The sequence below is a fragment of the Meriones unguiculatus genome, chromosome 21 (genome assembly GCF_030254825.1).
Source record: "Meriones unguiculatus strain TT.TT164.6M chromosome 21, Bangor_MerUng_6.1, whole genome shotgun sequence".
Classification (NCBI taxonomy): domain Eukaryota; kingdom Metazoa; phylum Chordata; class Mammalia; order Rodentia; family Muridae; genus Meriones; species Meriones unguiculatus.
Window position 1 is genome coordinate 57301493 of NC_083368.1, and position 17435 is coordinate 57318927.

Here is a 17435-nt window from a genome sequence, read left to right on the forward strand (position 1 = left end):
AGGTTATCTCCATGTATGGTCCTGGTTGGAGTATCAGTCTCAGAAAATACACCTATCCCCAGATTTTTTGGTTCTGTTGCTCTCCTTGTAGAGCTCCTGTTCTTATCTCATTAAAATTGTTATTTTATATTTAATAGGTGTATGTGTACCTGTTTGGGTATGTGCATTCAAACGCTGGTGTCTGCAGATGCCAGAGGCATCAGTCAAATCCCCAAAATCACAGGTGGTTGTGAGCTGCCTGATGTTAGTACTGGGGCAGAACTTGGGTCTCCTGCATGAGCGTCGAGGCCAGACTCCTTCTCAAAGCTTGTGGTCCTGTTTTTCCTTTCCCCTTACCCCTTACACACAGACCTCCTCATGCCCAGGGCGCAGGTTAGAAAACAAGTTGTGTGCATACTGTAAATCAGCGGCTTGTTCCTGTTTTCACGTTAGGTTTGTTTCCTTGTCCCTAAACTTAGAAAAATAATAATCTGCGGGGATATTTATACTTCCAGAATTCAAATTAATTCTAGGTAAAGTAGTGCAGTCCTGTAATCCCATCTCACCAGCCAGGAGCTGAGAAAGGAGAATTGTGAATTTGAGGCCAGCCTAGGCTACGCAGCAAGACATGTCTGAAAATAAATGAATTTAGGTGCCTAGGGAGATGGCTCAGGGGTTAAAAGTGCTGATGCTCACAGCTCACAGCTGCACCAGCGATGGAGGAGGCACCCTTTCTCCACATCCTCGCCAGCATGCGCTGTCACCTCGCCATTAAAAACAAGGACATCATGACATTTGCAGGCAAATGGATGGAACTAGGAAAGATCATCCTGAGTGAGGTATCCCAGACCCAGATATGTACTTTTAGTCATATAGTGGACTTTAGTCATATAGAACAGTACAGACACATGACAGTGCACAGACCCCAAGACGATAAGCCGGATGGGTATCTTAGGCTTCATGTGGGCCTACAGTCGGGAGTGGGGATGTCTCTATGTTGTCTGCTTTTTGATCACTTTTCCCCTGAGGGGACTGCCCTACCAGGCCACAGAGGGAGAAGAGGAACTCAGTCCTCATGAGAATGATGAGCTGGGGTATCTGGGTAGGGGGATCCCCTATTCTGAGGAATAGGGGATGAGGGAGGGAGGATGGGACGGAGAAGAGAGGAAGGAGGCCTATGACCAAGATGTAGGTTGAATTAATTAGTTTTTTTTTTTTAAAGGATTAAAAGGCGGACAGAAGTCCACAAAAAAAAGTTTGTTACTGTTATATGTCTGGGTGTTTGGCCAGCCTGTGTTGTAGTACCCACAAAAGTCAGGAGAGGGCATCAGCTTTGGACTGACGTTAAGATGATTGTGAGCTACCTTGTGGATTCTGAGAATCAAACCTGGGCCCTCTACAAGAGCAAGGAGGGCTCTTAACCACCGCGTCTCTGGCTCGTTCTTCTGTCCTGGAAACAGGCTCTCATTCTGCAGTCTGAGCTGGCGAGGGACAGTGTGCACATGGAGCTAGCCTAACTCTGCGAGCGAGTCTTTTGCCTCTCCAGAAGTGTTGGGGTTACAGGTGTGTGTCATTGCACCCAGGAGGAGCACGAGAGCTCTCTCCTGCTGCTGACAGGAGCCTGCTGTGAGGTTTTGTGAGTTACACTTGTTCCTGTGCACGAGAGCCCCATTTTCAGATCCCCCCCTCAAGGCAGCTGTGTCGCTGTGCAGCAGTGGTGATTGGAGCAGGCTGTGCCCGGGAGGAGGAGGACACTTGTTACACCGCCAAGGTGGGCAGCTGAGGGGCGGTTTCGGTGATCGGCACCGTGTGCAGCTTTTAGCACAGGTTAGTTAAGTTCTCAGGAAAATCCAGCTTTTGGCTTTGGTATGTTAGTGATAGGACAGTCCTGGCCAGGGAGCCCAGACAGGTAACAGCAAGCAGCCATGCTCCAGCTCCCATTCTTCCGCTGCCTTTGTTCCCAGCCATCTAGAGACAGCCCCTTTCTTTGTGCTCACAGTTTTGGACATTTGATATTTTCAGTATTTTGAAAGGTGTTTTTTATATTTATTTTTAAAAATATATTGTGTGTGCATGTATGTGCCATGACACATGTGGAGGCAGAGAACAATTTTATGGGTAATTTTTCTCCTTTTACCATATGGAATCCAGGCATTGAACTCAAGTCATCAGGTTTGGTGACCTTAATCACTGGGCTGTCTCACTGGCTCTTCTTTATAACTTTAAACAAGAGCTGTTTCATCCACTTGCTCACTGGAAATCATACTCAGGGTCTTACACAAGCTAGGGGAGTACGCTTCTACTGAGCTATAGCCTCCTCCTTTGAGACTTGCTATCACTGTAGCTCAGACTGCCCTTGAGGTCACTGTGTTGCTGGAGCTGGCTTGGAACTCGGAGATCTCCTGCGGCTACGTGTTGGGATTCTGCGTGACCCGCTGAACCCAGCTAGCTTATATTTGCTGTTGTTATTATTGTTTGGTGTTGGAGCTTCATTTAGGGCATCCTGCTTGCTGGGCAAGCACCCTGCTCTTACAGCCCACTCCACTTAGGTAGGGTGTTCTTAGTAACCAGATTTGGGCAGGGCATCTTAACCTTTTTGGAACATGGAGTTATAGATGCTGTTAATCCTTTCCTCTCTGAGGAGGGTAGTACCTCCCCCTTTTAGATACTATGTGGCCCAGGCTGCCCTTGAACTCTTGGGCTTAAGCAATCCTTCTGACAAAGCCTCCTTAGGAGCTGAGACAATGGGCACCTGACAGTACTTATCAGGACTAATAGGTGATACTTTAATTCTGCCCTCAACCACCATCCTTACTTATCTTTCTGTTTATGTTTCTGTTCTACTGTGTGAACCTTCTGTGCTTACTTTAACTTCATGTTCAACACCCCATTGTGGACAGAATCTCCTGTATTATATGGCTGCAACACCTGTCATTTAAAAGTCTATGGTCTATAGCTGAAGCAGGAAATAGGTGGGCCTTGCCGCAGGCAAAAGGGATTCTGAGATTCTCCAGGCGCTTGAGATTCAGCCAGCAAGATGTGAGGAAGGTAGACGGTGGACGCCTGGTGCCTGAGCTCAGGTAACCAGCCATGTGGCAGAATGTCAATTAATATAATGTTTAAGTTATCAGCAGCTAATCAGAGAAGAGCCTGCTATATGGCCTAGGTGTCTGTAAATAATTTTCTTGAGTCTCATGAGTCGTTATTCTGGGAGCTAAGGGATGGGAGGAAAACCACTGAAACATAATTCTGTCCTATACTCTCCATAACTGTGTATGCAAAGTTGCAATGTCTTTCAAAAGCCAAGAAAATTATTGGGAATGTGCTTAAAACCTTACATTAGTAAACAACTTGTTTACTCATTCAACAAGTATTGAGTTCAAGGAATATATATGTATATATTAATATAAATTATATATTATAAATTATATATAATATAAATTATATATTACTAACATAAATATACATATTTATATTAGCAAAGATATTTAGAATGGCAAAAAGTTGGAACTAGCTGATTATTGGGGATAGGAAAGATGCTGGCTCATTTATGTCAACTTGACAATAGCTAGAGTCATTTGAAAGAAGGAACTCTCAATTGAGAGAAAATGCTTGCATAAGATCCTGCTGTAGAGTACTTTCTTACTGATGGGCGGGGCAGGCTCCACCCATTGTGGGTGGTGCTATCCCTGGGCTGGTGGACTCCCTCAGTGATGGAGTGCTAGCTAGAAATGTAAGCTGAAATAAACCTTTCCCCAGCTTGCTTTGGTCATGGCATTTCATCACAACAATAGCAACCCTAACTAAGCCAAGTTGACACTAGGATTGTGGGGTATTGTGTGACACGCCTGACCATGTTGTTTTGGGGAGGATGGTGGAAGGACGTTGGAACTTTGTGCAAGAAAAGCCATTTGTTGTTCACTGCTTGGCGAGCTGTTCTGTGGGCTTGGCTTGGAAGGTAAGAAGCTGAGGGCAATGCCCAAGATGGAGGCCTGGCTCGTGGCGTTCAGTGGGAAGTTTAAGAGCTATCAGGGCCATTTGCTAATTTGAATAAAGGTTCTGTGGTTCTGGTTATTCGGGGTGGAAGAACCAGCTGTGGATAACAAGATACCAGAACTAGTAAAGAGAGACTTCTGGAGTACTGGGCAACCGCTGCAGCTGAGAAATCAGCGGTGCTTTAGACGAAATAGCGTCGGGAGGGGAAGTCTTCTGGGAGTCAGCACACACAAGCTGTGCTCCAGAGGCAGACAAACTTAGTATGACAGTCACCCAGGTGGAACCGGCTTTGAAGTCCGGAAGGGGTCATTGAGAAGAGCTGAGGCTTGGCCTGGGAGAGGCCAGGAGAGGCCTTTGAAGGTGCAGCCTCAGTGGAAGCCGAGCTTCGCGCCGTGAAGACAGCCTGTGGTAGCCGTGCAGCCCAGCTGCAGCAGGAGAGCCAGCGTTTTGGAGACGCCAGTAGCATGGGATGACTACCAAGAACGGGCAGCCTTGGAGTGGAGCCTGCCAGAACTTAGAAGGCGAGCTGTGTGTGCTGCAGAAGAAGCCAGAGAGTGATGGGACACCCTTGGAAGAGCCGGGAGATCTTGGATGTTGAGTTATTTACACTTTTGGAGTTTTTTGTTTTGCTTTGATTTGATTGTGACTGAGCCCTGGTTCTTTCCTCTTGAAGTAAGAAAGCGTTTACTTTGTTTTTTTTTTTTGGTTTTTTTTTTTTTATAAGAGCCCACAGTTTCGAGACTTTGAATTTCAAAAGACATTGGATTTTAAAAGAGATAGGATACTTTAAAAAAAGAGACAACTTTGAATGTGTTTGAATTTGTAAAGTGTTTCAAGAGTTATTTATATTTCAATGGGAGACCTTAGGGTTGAATGAGAGAGTAAGGTTGTGGCTTCTCAGTGATGTGTTTGTGTCTAGTTGACAAGAGGTCAGTTGTGCTGGATAGTTTTGGATCAGCTTGACAAAAGCTATAGTCCTCTGAAAGGAGGGAACCTCAGCTGAGGGGAAATGCCTTCATAAGCTCCAGCTGTGGGGCAGTTACTTCACTGGTGATTGATGGGGGAGGCCCAGCCCATTGTGGGTAGCATTTGTGCCTGGGCTGGTGGTCCTGGCTCTATAATGAAGTAGACTGAGCAATCCTCCATGGCCTCTGGCATCAGCTCCCACCTTCAGGTTCCGACTGTTATCTGGAAGTGTGAGCTGAAACAGCCCTTTCTTCCCAAGTAGCTTTGATCAAAAAGTAGCTTCTATACATTCTTTCTCTCCTTATTTATCTTTTTTTTTTTTTTTGAAACAGTGTCTCTGTGTAGCCCTGGCTGTCCTGGAACTCCATCTGTGTAGACTAGGCTGGCTTTGAATGTAGAAGTCCACCTGCCTCTGTCCCCACCACTGACCCGCTTATACATTCTTTTATAAAAATTAAAGCTTAGTTGTTTGAAGGGTTTTTTTTTTTTGTTGTTGTTGTTGTTGTTTTAGTTTTTTTGTTTTTTTAACTGAACCTGGGTCCACTACAACAGCAGCAAAAGTTCTTTTAAGGGTGGAGCCAGCTGTCTTGTCATGTCAGTATCGTAGGGTCCCTACCTATAATCCCAGCACAGAGCTGCCGAGTCAGGAAGATCTGGAGTTCAAAGCTAGCCCACTGCGTTCAAGGCTAGCTCGTTTCATATAGTAAGACTCTGCTGCTGCTGCTGCTGCTGCTGCTCTTGCTGCTTCCCATTCCTCCTCTTCCTTCTCCTCTTCCTCCCCCCACACCTTTAATCCCAGCACTCAGGAAGCAGAGGCAGGTGAATTTCTGTGAGTTTGAGGCCAGAGCTACATAGTGAGATCCTGTCTCAAAAAACCAAAAAAGAGAATAAAAATAAAATCAGGCATTGAACTGTTCTTCAGAAATTAGGAAGCAGCTTTCACAGAGTGTCGATTGTGTGGTGACAGGTCCAGAGAATTGAGGCCTGCCACAGAAGCAGCCGGCCGCAGTGCCATTTCAGTGTGCAGGGTCTGAATAAAAGTGCCCTTTGTGTTGGTCTCAGACCGAGGGGCGGTGCTTGTGGCCATTTATGTTAGTTCTCCTTAATGGAAATTGAGGCAGCCTCTAATCCTCCTATCACATGACAGCTACTTATTTGATTTTTGGTAATTTGGGAGCAGCTGCAGACAATTACTGTACAAAAGGAGCCAAGCAGCTGTATTCAGATCCAGCTACCAAATGGTTGGCTGAAAACACCAAGCGTCCCTTCCATACCTTTCTAAAACAGGTAGAGCTTCAGCAACTCACCTGATTTTTTTTTTAAGTGTCTGTGTGTTTGAAAATGTGTTTTATTTTGCTTCTTTCCTTCCCTTCCTACTTCCACCCTCTCTTTCTCCTCCTCCACCCCTCCCCCTTGAGACAGGGTCTTACTGTGTATCCTAGCTGGCCTGGACTCACTGTTTGCTGACCAGGATGGAAGAGCGCACGCAGCTGTGCTGGGAGCCAGTCACCAAGTTTGATCCTAGCAAACCTCCTTCCACAGCCTTTCTCAACTAGCTACAGAGAGCTCTGGCAACTCGCTGCCTTTTAAGCACCTCTGTTTCTTTTCCTCCCCTGCCTCCTTTTATCTTTCTTCTGAGAGAGGTCTTAGTCCGTAGCTCTGGCTGGCTGGCAGGCATAGAGCTCTGCCTGCCTTTGCCTCCCAAGGGCTGGGATTGAAGGCCTGTGCTACCACAGTTGACAAGAACATATTTTTCTAATTCTTTTTACCATTGTCACAGACATTTATTGATGGGACTGTGGCAGACTCCGGCTGTGCTCTGTAATGTGGCCTGAGGGTGGCAGGTTGTCTGCCCCCTGGCTGGTGGTCAGCATTAGTTTTATTATTGTTGCTGAGCAAACTGCTGGAGAGTCTGGTGTGAAAGGCCTCAGGGGCTCGTGTGCCTGTCGCCCCTGTGTCTGCTGTCTGGTGTCCGTTGATGCCTCTGTGCCCTGCCATGTGCTTTCTGAAGCTGTTGCCTCTGCCTGTGCCTCTCCTGATTCTGGAGCCCCAAGACTGTCTCCTTCGAGATGCTGCTTATGCCCCGGCAACCCTATCCTCACAGCACTTCTTAGCCTTTGGCAATTTTTGCTAGCATGAGGTTTGTTCCTTTTTTAAAACAGCAATGCCTACTTTTTTACTGATTCGGCCTTTCAATATACACTTTAATAAAAATTGTTATGGGGCTGGGGAAATGGGTTAGCAGTTGGAGAGGGCTTGCTGGTCTTCCAGACAACTGGTGTTTGGCTCCCAGTACCCACAACATACCTCACAACAACTTGTAGCTGTAGCTTCAGGGTTCTGATACCACAATTCTGACCTCTGTGGGTACCAGCACACACACATGCAAGCAAATCCACGTGTGCAGACACACAGACACACAACTTAAAGCTATTTTAACCAAGGAGTTTAAGCATTTGTTTGTATAAAGTAGCGCAAATAATTGGGTAAGTAGGATTTTTTTTTTAAGATTTATGTATTTATTATGTATACAGTGTTCTGTCTGCACGTATGCCTGCAGGCCAGAAGAGGGCACCAGATCTCATTATAGATGGTTTTAAGGACTTAATTCCCTGTGCATTCTTTACATTTTTTTCCTTTGGCTGTGGCACCATCTAGTGCTTCAACCTTGTAGCAATACAATCTTTAAATGTTCGGATTCTCATTCTCTGAAGCATTTTGGCAATCTTTCTCTCCTCCCCATCATCTCCCCTTCCTCTCTTGTTTCTTCCTTCCCTTGAGAAAGTCTGTAACTTTTATCCATCCTCCATAGGACCCAAGATTTTAAAAAAAGACCAAAGACCAAGCTTTGCTTTTTGATACAGGTCCTGTGTGGTCAAAACTCTTGAAGTGATTTCTATGCATTATTACTTTGTAGCGTCTTTAGAAGGGAAGGTATATATTGTAGCTTCAGGCAGTTTCATACCTGCCTCTCTGTGTGGAATTCTGCATCACTGCATGCACATCATATGTGGGCCCTCACAGGGACTCCCTCTGATCATCTTCAGTTAGGCATGCTGATGCTACGCCATAGACAGCAAATGAGCTTGTCTGATGTGGTAGAGAGGGGCCGTCCAGACCCGGGGGCCTGTGCGTAAGTGGCAGTAGTCACACCTCTGAGTTACCGCTGACCACCCAGGAGGCCGTGCTCACTGCCCACTGCTCGTTTCCGGCAGATGCTGTAGACAGGCACGTGCCAGCACACCCCTTCAAAGTTCTGTTTCCTCTGCTTTTAGTCACCCCTGGTGGAAGAGTATTAGCTGGAAAGTTTCAGGCATCATTGAATCCACAGCTTTTACCTTGCCTAGGATCTGAGCAGTGACTGGGTCATTCGTCTCCTCCTCACCAGGAGTCATCCTTTGTCAGCATGGGCGGGCCGTACAGGCTGTCTTCCCGCTAGTCACGGGCTAGCCCTCTTAGGTACCGAATCAGCTGGCCAGCACCACAGCGTTTCTTTCCGGTGACTGTCATTTCCTCTATAGAAGCCCCAGAGTCTAGCAGTGGTAGAGTAAGAGGGAGGGCGGAGGGGCCAAAGAAAAGCCTCCGGCAAGTGGGATGCAACATTTGTCATAGGTGTGCATAGGAACAGACGAATATAGAGTCTGGCACCGCCCACGCTTCAGGGATCTGCTAGGCTCTCGGAGTGTGACGCCCGCAGAGACGTGCAAGCTACTCCAGTGCACCAAGAACTAGAATTACAGATGGTGGCAAGCCAGTGTGTGGGTGAAGGGAATCGAACCTGGCTCCACTGCGAAAGCAGGAAGTGCTCTTACCACTGTGCCAACCCTCAGGCCCTGGGCCACCTTTTCTTGCTTTATCAAACTTGAGCATTAGGAACTTCTCCCTGTGAGGATTACTTCACTATTCCCTTCCTGCTTTTTTTTTTTTTAAACGAACTATATTGTAATATTAACCCATTTCATCTGCATCCTTCTTCATCTAGAAAAATGGGCTCCTATCTATTTTTTTTCACCTCTCCGCTCCTTCTTGCCTCTTTGTGTAAGCTTGACCTTTACTTTTGCAGTATCATAACTTTTATATTCTGTTGGTGTCATTGGTTTTGTTTGTTTGTTTGTTTTTTAAGACAGGGTTTCCCTGGCTGTCCAGGAACTCCCTCTGTAGACCAGGCTGGCCTGGAACTCAAGAGATCCAGCTGCCTCTGCCTCCTTTAGTGCTGAGATTAAAGGTGTGCACCACCACCGCCCAGATTCATTGGTTCTTTTTAAAAGTTATATTTATATTTTGTAGGTGTGCATAGGCACACGCCATGACACAAACGTGGAAGTCAGAAGACAACTTGCAGAAGCCTGTTCTCTCGGGCCATTCTGTGGGCTCTGGGGATTGAGTTCAGGTTGCCAGGCTTAGGGCAATATCTTTTCCCACTAAGCCATCCCACCAACTTAATTTTATTTCCAGCTTGTTCTATAATTGAAGTCTGGAAAGAAAAGCAATACAACATACATGAACATGGCTTTCTTTTTTTAAATTGCAGAGCCATGTCTTCTGGGAGGATAATTCCTTTTCCTGTAAATATCCCTTTTGAAGAGAGGCTCTTGGTAGACAGGTTCTTCTGTTCTGAAATTCCACTTGCACCCAGAATTTGAAGATACATTTAGCCTTGCTTCTAGTTTCACTCTGGCTTTTTCTTTCTTTCTTTTGTGTGTGTGTGATTGTTAATTTTTCTGCTGTGGTACAAGCTTGATCTGTTACTTAGTTTCTCATGAAGCAAATCTTATTGTTGACATTAAATTTTATTGACTATTGGATATGATTTCGAGTCTACTGATGAATTTTAGGTTCCAGATGTGTCCAGGGGTTTAACTTGAGTCTCTTCCCGTGGGCACATGCTTGGATTGAGACTTTTAGACCCTTCCTGCTGATTATTGTTCTCTTTTGAAATGATAATGTTATTGATTAGACTAATGCTCTTTTATACTTTGTTATGCTTTGATTAGATTTCCTTGACTGATTTTCTCCTTTGATTTTTTTTTTTAAATACTTTTCCCTTAATCTTGTCCATTATGTGTGGATTAGGCTGAATTTAGACCCCTTAATTGACTCTTCCAAATTCCAGTAGCTCCCTAGGTGCTGTGTGCTGAGACAGTCTGTATTCTCTGCTACTGTCCTCTGGTTCTGCCTTAGCAGAAACCCACAGTTTGGGTAATAGAGGGCTTATTTGTTTGTTTATATTTTGAGGTAGGGCTTCATTATACATACCAGTGATTCTCAAGCTTTCTAATGCTATGACCCCTTAATACAGTTCATGTTGTGATGACCCTAACCATGAAATTACTTTAATTACTACTTGATAACTGTAATTTTGCTAGTTATGAATCATAATGTAAATATCTGATATGCAGATGGTCTTAGGAAGATGGTCTGTGGAAGGGTTGTTTGACCCCCCAAAGGTGTTGCAACCCACAAGTTGAGATCTAGATCTAGATCAAGCTGGCCTTAAACTTACTATGTGGCCCAGGCTGGTCTAGATCTTTATGCTTTAGCCTGCCCAGTGCAGCTGTTAGAGTTATTGCTTCCATGTCCAGCAAAGATCCTCCCTTTAAAAAACAGTGTCTGTGCATGGGCACACACCTATGAGTGTGTGTGGCGAAGAAGCTAGAAGCGTCAGATACCCTTGGAGCTGGATTCACAGCCTGAGAGCCGCCAGCGTCACTCCTGGGAACCAAGCTCTGAACTCTGGTGGTTAACCACCGAGCTACCTCTCCACTCCCCAGGATTAACTATTATTTTATTTTTATTTTTTTCTGAGATAGGGTTTCTCTGTGTAGCCTGGGCTGTCCTGGACTTGCTTTGTAGACCAGGCTGGCCTTGAACTCACAGAGATCTGCCTCATAGAGATCCACCTGTCTCTGCCTCCCGAGCGCTGGGATTACAGGCTTGTGCCACCATGTCCTGGCAGGAATAAGACTCCAGTGTGTGCTCGCTCTCACTCTTTCTCTCTCCGCCCTCCCCCTTTTGTACACTGTCACAGTTTTAGGTGTGTTCACTTTCTCACTTCGTGACTAACAGCGTCTCCCTGCTCACATGTACCATGTGGTGTCGTGAGACAAACTTTTCAGATAGCACTAAGAAAGCCTCAGAGACAATCTGGAGACGAGCTAAGAAGACAGACTCAGAGCCTGTGGGGTTGGCATCACAACTGACGGTAAGCTCATGTGCTAGGCACTAGGGTGGAGCCTGTGTTGCTCATTTCTTTTAATCTTCACATCATCCTTTGGAGGACGTGTACTATTTTCTTCTTTCTCTCGTGTTAAAAACAGTGACAGTTGTGACTTCGTGGTCAGTAACTTGTCAAGGGTTCTGAATATCTGGGTAAGAATCTGTACTATTTATTTATTATCACGGATACAGTGTTCTGCCTGCATGTATGCCTGCACCAAAGAGGGCACCAGATCTCATTATAGATGGCTTTAAGCCATGTGGCTGCTGGGAATTGAACCTAGGATCTTTGCAAGAATAGCCAGTGTTGTTAACCTCTGAGCCATCTCAGCAGGCGGTCTGTGCTCTCTTTTAAATGCGGGTTATTTATATCTTTTCCCACCCAAAGAATCTGATTCTTAGAGGATAAAAGCTGAAGTGCTTTCCTAAAATTGACTTGGAGGGAGAGGGCGTTGGAGAGTTGGCTCAGTTCTGCTCTTGCAGAGGACCTGGGTTCAATTTCCAGCAACCACATGGTGGCTCATGCTGCCCATAAATGCATCTCCAGGGCATCCAACACCCATCTTCTGGCTTCCAAGGGCACCAGGCAGACATGTGGTACACACACACATTCATGCAAGCAAAACACTGACACATGTGATATAAAATAAATCTTTTTTTTTTTTCTTTTGAGACAGGAACTCACTTTGTAGACCAGGCTGGCCTCACAGAGATCTGCCTGCTTCTGCCTCCAAAGTGCTGAGATAAAGGGTGTGTTCTGCCACTCCTGGCCCAAAACAAATAAATCTTAAGATTGACTTAGGATGGACTGTTCCCTGCTTCATTTTTTCTCTGTGTTAAATAAACACGAAGTGGAGATCCGATCCAGCGATATGTGTTATTCATAACTGACTCAGATAGTATTCATGGTTTTGTGAAAACGCTGAAAGCAGTGCTTGTAAGTACTCCATTTCTGGTTCAGAGATGCCAGAAATGCCTCTTCCTTTGCTTTTTAGAGAAGCTGGCGGATGAGATGGGGAGGTGGGAAGAGAAGAGGCACCAGGCAGAAGTGATAAGCCTGTGAAGCAGACAGCCCTATTGATTGATGCTGCAAGCTGCATTCTGGAGCAAAGAATTGAAATCCATTATGCTGAGCATAGCGTTCAAGTCCCTTGAAGAGCAGTTTGGATGCCCTCTAATCCCAAATCATTTGAAAACATTGCCGGGTACCCAGAATTCTAAAGTGCAGTTTGCTCAGACCACACAGTGAAATCAATAGAAAAATCACACTGTATTGGCATCTTTCTCTTCGTACTGTGTTTAGTTGTATGACTTGGTGTGTTGTGTTGTATTTAGATAGGTACCAACAAGGGGCCTAGGGTATATCTCTTGTATACTTCTGGAAAACTCACAACAAAGTTAGGAAAAAAGTTTCAAAGTTTCAAACTTTCTTTCAAAATATATTGCAAGAACAGTATAAAAGAAGAATTTTATATAAATAATCACAGTCTTTGTGCATTGTTGTATGTTGCTGTTAAAATTTACTATCATTTAGTAATGCTGCTGTTAGTCCTAAACAGCTGTATACCCAAATCACCACACAGAGCCTGGGATTTATTTAATTAGCCTAGATCACAATGCTGGGCAATAGCTGTTCCAAACCTCCAAGGCCATTAGTTGCCTCACATTTAGATTTTCCACATTATACTGGCTTTTAGTGATATATTACAACCAGTCCATCTCTCCATGTAGGTCCAAGATCTCTTGCCTCTCCTTTCCCAGCTCTCTCCTGCCCTTTTCTCCTCCTCTGCCCCCTACCTTTCTGTCCTCTGGCTCCTCCCTCTCTTCCTGCTTCCTTTTCATTGTTCAACATTGCTTTATTTTGGATGTTTACACAAAGTTGAGACAGGTCATGCTTAGAATAAGTATCACAATACAATGTCCGGATTGAAACCAGAGAGTGAGGGAGAGAAATCAGCATTTGAATGAACAAGGGCAAGGTGTATACATTTCAAAAGAACATTACACCAACAGTGCATAAAGGTATAAAGGTTATTTCTGCCTATGTATGGTTGTCATTTGTTTTGGTAAATTCTAGATATGCAGTGCTGTAGACTGCGACGACAGTTTACATTGTATTTGCATTAGTGTGTATGAGAGGTGATGCTAGCATCTGAACCTTCAGCAGCAGGTCAGAACTTCAGACACATGTTTATTGGCATACTCAGTCCAGCAGCTTTACCTTCATGAGCTTATTCTTTTTTTCTGTCAGAAAGTCTTTTTTTTTTCCCCCTTAGTCTAGAAGTGGCAGAGAGCAGAACTCACAACCGGCTAGATCACATGTGACTTAGCACACAAGCCTCAGCCCCAGACTTTTTAGGTCTGCTTTCCACTTTAGCTCAAAGGCCAGAGAGCCAATCTGTGGTAGATCCAAAATGCTTTGATAAATACCTTTCTTCCTTCAGGGCTAGCCCTCCTCTCCCTGCCACTGCCACAGCCACCATAAATGTTAAGAATTTATTTTAATAGTTATCAATAATGTACCTTAAAGAAAAGATAAGGGCTTGGTTTTATTTTGCTGTGAGAGTACTCACTTATTCCTTTTTGGTTTTTCGAGACAGGGTTTCTCTGCATAGCCCTGGCTTTCCTGTACTAACTCTGTAGAGCTCTGGCCTGGAATTCACAGAAATCTACCTGCCTCTGCCGGGATTAAGGGTGTGTGCCACCACGCCCCGGTACTCATTTATTCTTTATTCGGAGGAACTTACACTGGAGTGAGAGTTGCTCGTGTTTTGACTTTCACATGTGGTAAAGCGACACGACTAAGTCTTCGGTGCACAGTGCAGGGTGTTCAGCACATCCATGCTACTGTACGCCCAAACCTGCAGAACTCCCGACGCGGCTCTGCGTCCGCAAGCGCCGTCAGCCCCTGGCAGCTGCTGGTCTAGACTGTTCCAGCTGCTTTGTACAGATGGGCTCCAGGCCGGAGGTGGCGAGCCATCCCCAGAACCCTGGGTGAAAGGAGAGCCCCACCCCTGGGGCAGCCGTATCCCCTCCCCCATCGTTTATGTACAGGCGTAAATAAAATAAAACCCAAATGGACTCACACATTTGTCTTCGTGACCAGCATATTTTACTGAGCAAATTGTCTTCACATTTTACCCACATGTGTGTCCAAATTTCAAAAAACAAACAAACAAAAACTAGTTTCAAGTAGAACAGGTTCAAATGTACAGCAAAATTCAGTCCATGGTGGCAGGGTTTCCTGTCAGTCCTCTGCCCTCAGTACAGTGTGCACTCCCTCGTCAGCATCCTGGGCATGGCAGTGCATGGATGCCTGCCTGCTCATGAGTGTGTGCTGGCTGGCATCGTTCTGGGAGTTTGCACAGGTCATAGTGGCACGAAGAGTGGTTTCAGGTCAGTGAGAATCACCTGTGCTCTGCCTGTCCATCCTTCCTTCCCCCAGCCCCTGAAAGTCACCACGCCCTCTACTGTCGGCGGAAGTTGGCCTTTTCTAGGCCAGATAGCTGCAGTCATCCAGTGTTCGGCCCTTCACCTAGTAATGTCAGTTATCTTATGTCTTGGGAACTCAACCCCACTCCCTCTTGACAGGTCCTGCTGTAAAGCCCTGGCTCACCTGGAATTTGATGTGTAGACCAGGCTAGCACCAGACTAAACTCAGAGGTAGGATGCTCTTGTCATCCCGAAGTGCCAGGATATAGGTGTGTGCCACCACACCTGCCTCTTTTTGTCTGTTTTTTTGAGACAGGGTTTTTCTGCGTAGCCCTCTCTCTGTCAGTCCTGCTGGCCTTGAATTCCTAGAGGTCTGCCTGCCTCTGCCAAGTGCTGAGGTTAGAGGCATGTCACAGCCCAGCTTTTTTTTTTTTTTTTTTTTTTTTTGGTGCTGAAGAATATTTCATTGTACAGATGAGCACAGGTTTTGTGTGCAGTCACTTTGTGGCCGCACCCAGGTTCCAGGAGTTGCAGATGAAGCTGCTGTCAATGTTTGTGTGCAGATTGTCGCATAGGTGAAGGTTGTTGACTCCTTTGGCTAAATACGGAGGACTGTAATTATGGGATCATAGGTAAATGTGTTTGTTCAGTTTGTGAGAAACTGCTAGCCTGTCTTTGAAAGGGACTATTCCAGCAGTGGGTGAGGGTTTCTGTAGCAAACCCTTAACAGCATTCACTGTTGCCATTTTGGAATGTTTTGAAGTGATTTCACTGCCTGTTCTGGGCCTGTCTTAGGTTCTTGACAGTGCCTCCATATTGTGTGGCCTCGCGGGGGGAGGTGTGAGCAAATGTCTGTTCACTCCAGGGGGGCACTGCTGAGACCAGAGAAATGACCCACCAAGCCTGGCATGCTGAGCCAGTTGAGTGTGCTGGGGCCACTCACGGGACTTTGCGACAGGCCAGGCTGCTGAAGGGTCACCGCTCCACCGAGCGGCCACTGAGTATGGGCGATGGATTCATGAAAGCGCAGCCTGCGGGGGTCCTCAGCACTTCCCGCTGCTCCTGACCTCCTGGGGGGCTGGGAGCCTCCTGCATCTTCTGGGTTCCTTGAGCTTCAGCAGTTGTGGCTTGGGAGCACCCTGAGCCGTACAGGAGGGAACGTTGAATCAGAGGAAAAAGCTACCTGATATCTAATCTGTTCAAAGAGCAAAAGGCTTATTGTTTGTTTTTTTAACATGTGGGGGTGTTGTCTGCATGTGTGTTGTGTGCTACCCCCAGATGACAAAAGAGAGTTACGTCTCTGGAGCTGTAGTCACAGAAGTTGGTAACTCCCAACCACTTGTGGGTGACTGGAGCTGAACCCTGGTCCTCTGGAAGAACAGCTCGTGCCGTTCTTCAGCCCTGAACAATAGTTTTTATTTGAATAAAGCCTATGAATTTGAGGCTAGCCTGGTCTACGTACTAAGTTTCAGGCCAGACAAGGATAATGAGACCCCGTCTCAAAAAAATACAATGTTGAAGCAGTGGTGCAAGCCTGTAATCCCAACACTCCGGGTGGTGGAGGCAGGCGCATCTCCAGCCTGGTCTATAGAGCAAGTCCAGGACAGCCAAGGCTACACAGAGAAACCCTGTCTCAGAAGATCAACCGTGTGTGTGTGTGTGTGTGTGTGTGTGTGTGTGTGTACACGTGTGTACGTGTACTGTTGAATCTACAGAGGCTAATTGTTTTTTGAGGCAGTCTCTCTATGTAGTCCCAGGACTTGCTATGTAGACCAGGCTAGCCCCACACTCACAGAGCTCTGCCTGCACCTGCCTCCTGAGTGCTGGTGTTGATTGAGCGCAACGCCGCTCCCGGCTGGGCCTTGTCTTTCTGTCCATGGGTACGCATTAGCCCTTTATGTGTTCAGGGCTTTGCGTGAGAGTTGTGTGGTTTTCCTCAGGTATTTTCTGAGGGTGGAAATTCAAGGGATTATTGTACAACATGGTGGCTACAGATTAGGATGATGTGTCATACTGTTGAAAATGCTAAGACTGAAGTTAAATGCTTTCATTCCCAAAATGGTGCCTGTGTGAGGTCGTGTGTGCGGAAGTAGCTAAATTTTGCCAGTCTGTGATGTGTGTACACTTTCAAATGTCATCTGTACATGATAAATACATAGTTTTATCTGACTATTTGAAATAAAAATAAGAATTGAAGAGTTCACAGTATCTCCTGATGGTTGCAGGCCTATGCTCCCTGACCCCAGCAGACACCCAAGACTGCCGAGCGCTAAGCTGAGAGCCAAGCCTGCTCACTCACCGTGGCCGCCGTTTGTAGCTGCTTCCCTCCACCTTCGTGTAGCCTGTGCACATTTTGACTTAGACCCTGGTAGTTCCCATTCAGGAGGCATTAATAGAAGTGAAATTATGTTTAACTCCAAGTTCTACTTGGCCGTTGTAGAAATGTAAGCAAACGCTTGCTTATTTCTGTCTCCACCGTGAATTCACAACCTACTTGCTGTTGGGTCCAGGACTCTGCTTGATTACGTACATGCGGACACTCATGCCATCCAAAAACAGTTGTTTTTTTTCCTTCCTAGAGACACACACTTCCTCTGCTTTCCCCTTCGCCCCTCCCCTCTCTCTTCCTCTCCCTTCTCCCTTCTCTTCTTATTTTGTTGTCTCTGGTCTTACTGTATAAGCTACGAGTTCCAATCTGCTGTTGAAGAGAGGAGACATCCTTGTCCTGCTCCTGCTGTTAGTGGGAAAACTTCTAGATTTCCACTGTAAGGATGATGGCTATAGGCCTTTTGGGAGCTGGTCTTTATCAAGTGGAAGAAACCCCCGCTATTGCTAATTTGCATTGT

At 45.9% G+C, this 17435-nt stretch overlaps 1 protein-coding gene across 12 annotated transcripts in view; it reads left to right on the forward strand.

The window, feature by feature from the left end:
• Nrf1 (nuclear respiratory factor 1) overlaps positions 1–17435 on the forward strand; it is a 100501-nt gene that overhangs the window by 21355 nt on the left and 61711 nt on the right. The window contains exon 1 of one of the 12 annotated variants that reach the window (XM_021641306.2): positions 15063–17354. The exons of the other annotated variants lie outside the window; for them this stretch is intronic. The gene's annotated coding sequence lies outside the window, so the exon portion shown is untranslated. Of the gene's footprint in view, positions 1–15062; positions 17355–17435 lie in introns of those variants that run through there. 12 annotated transcript variants of the gene reach the window in all.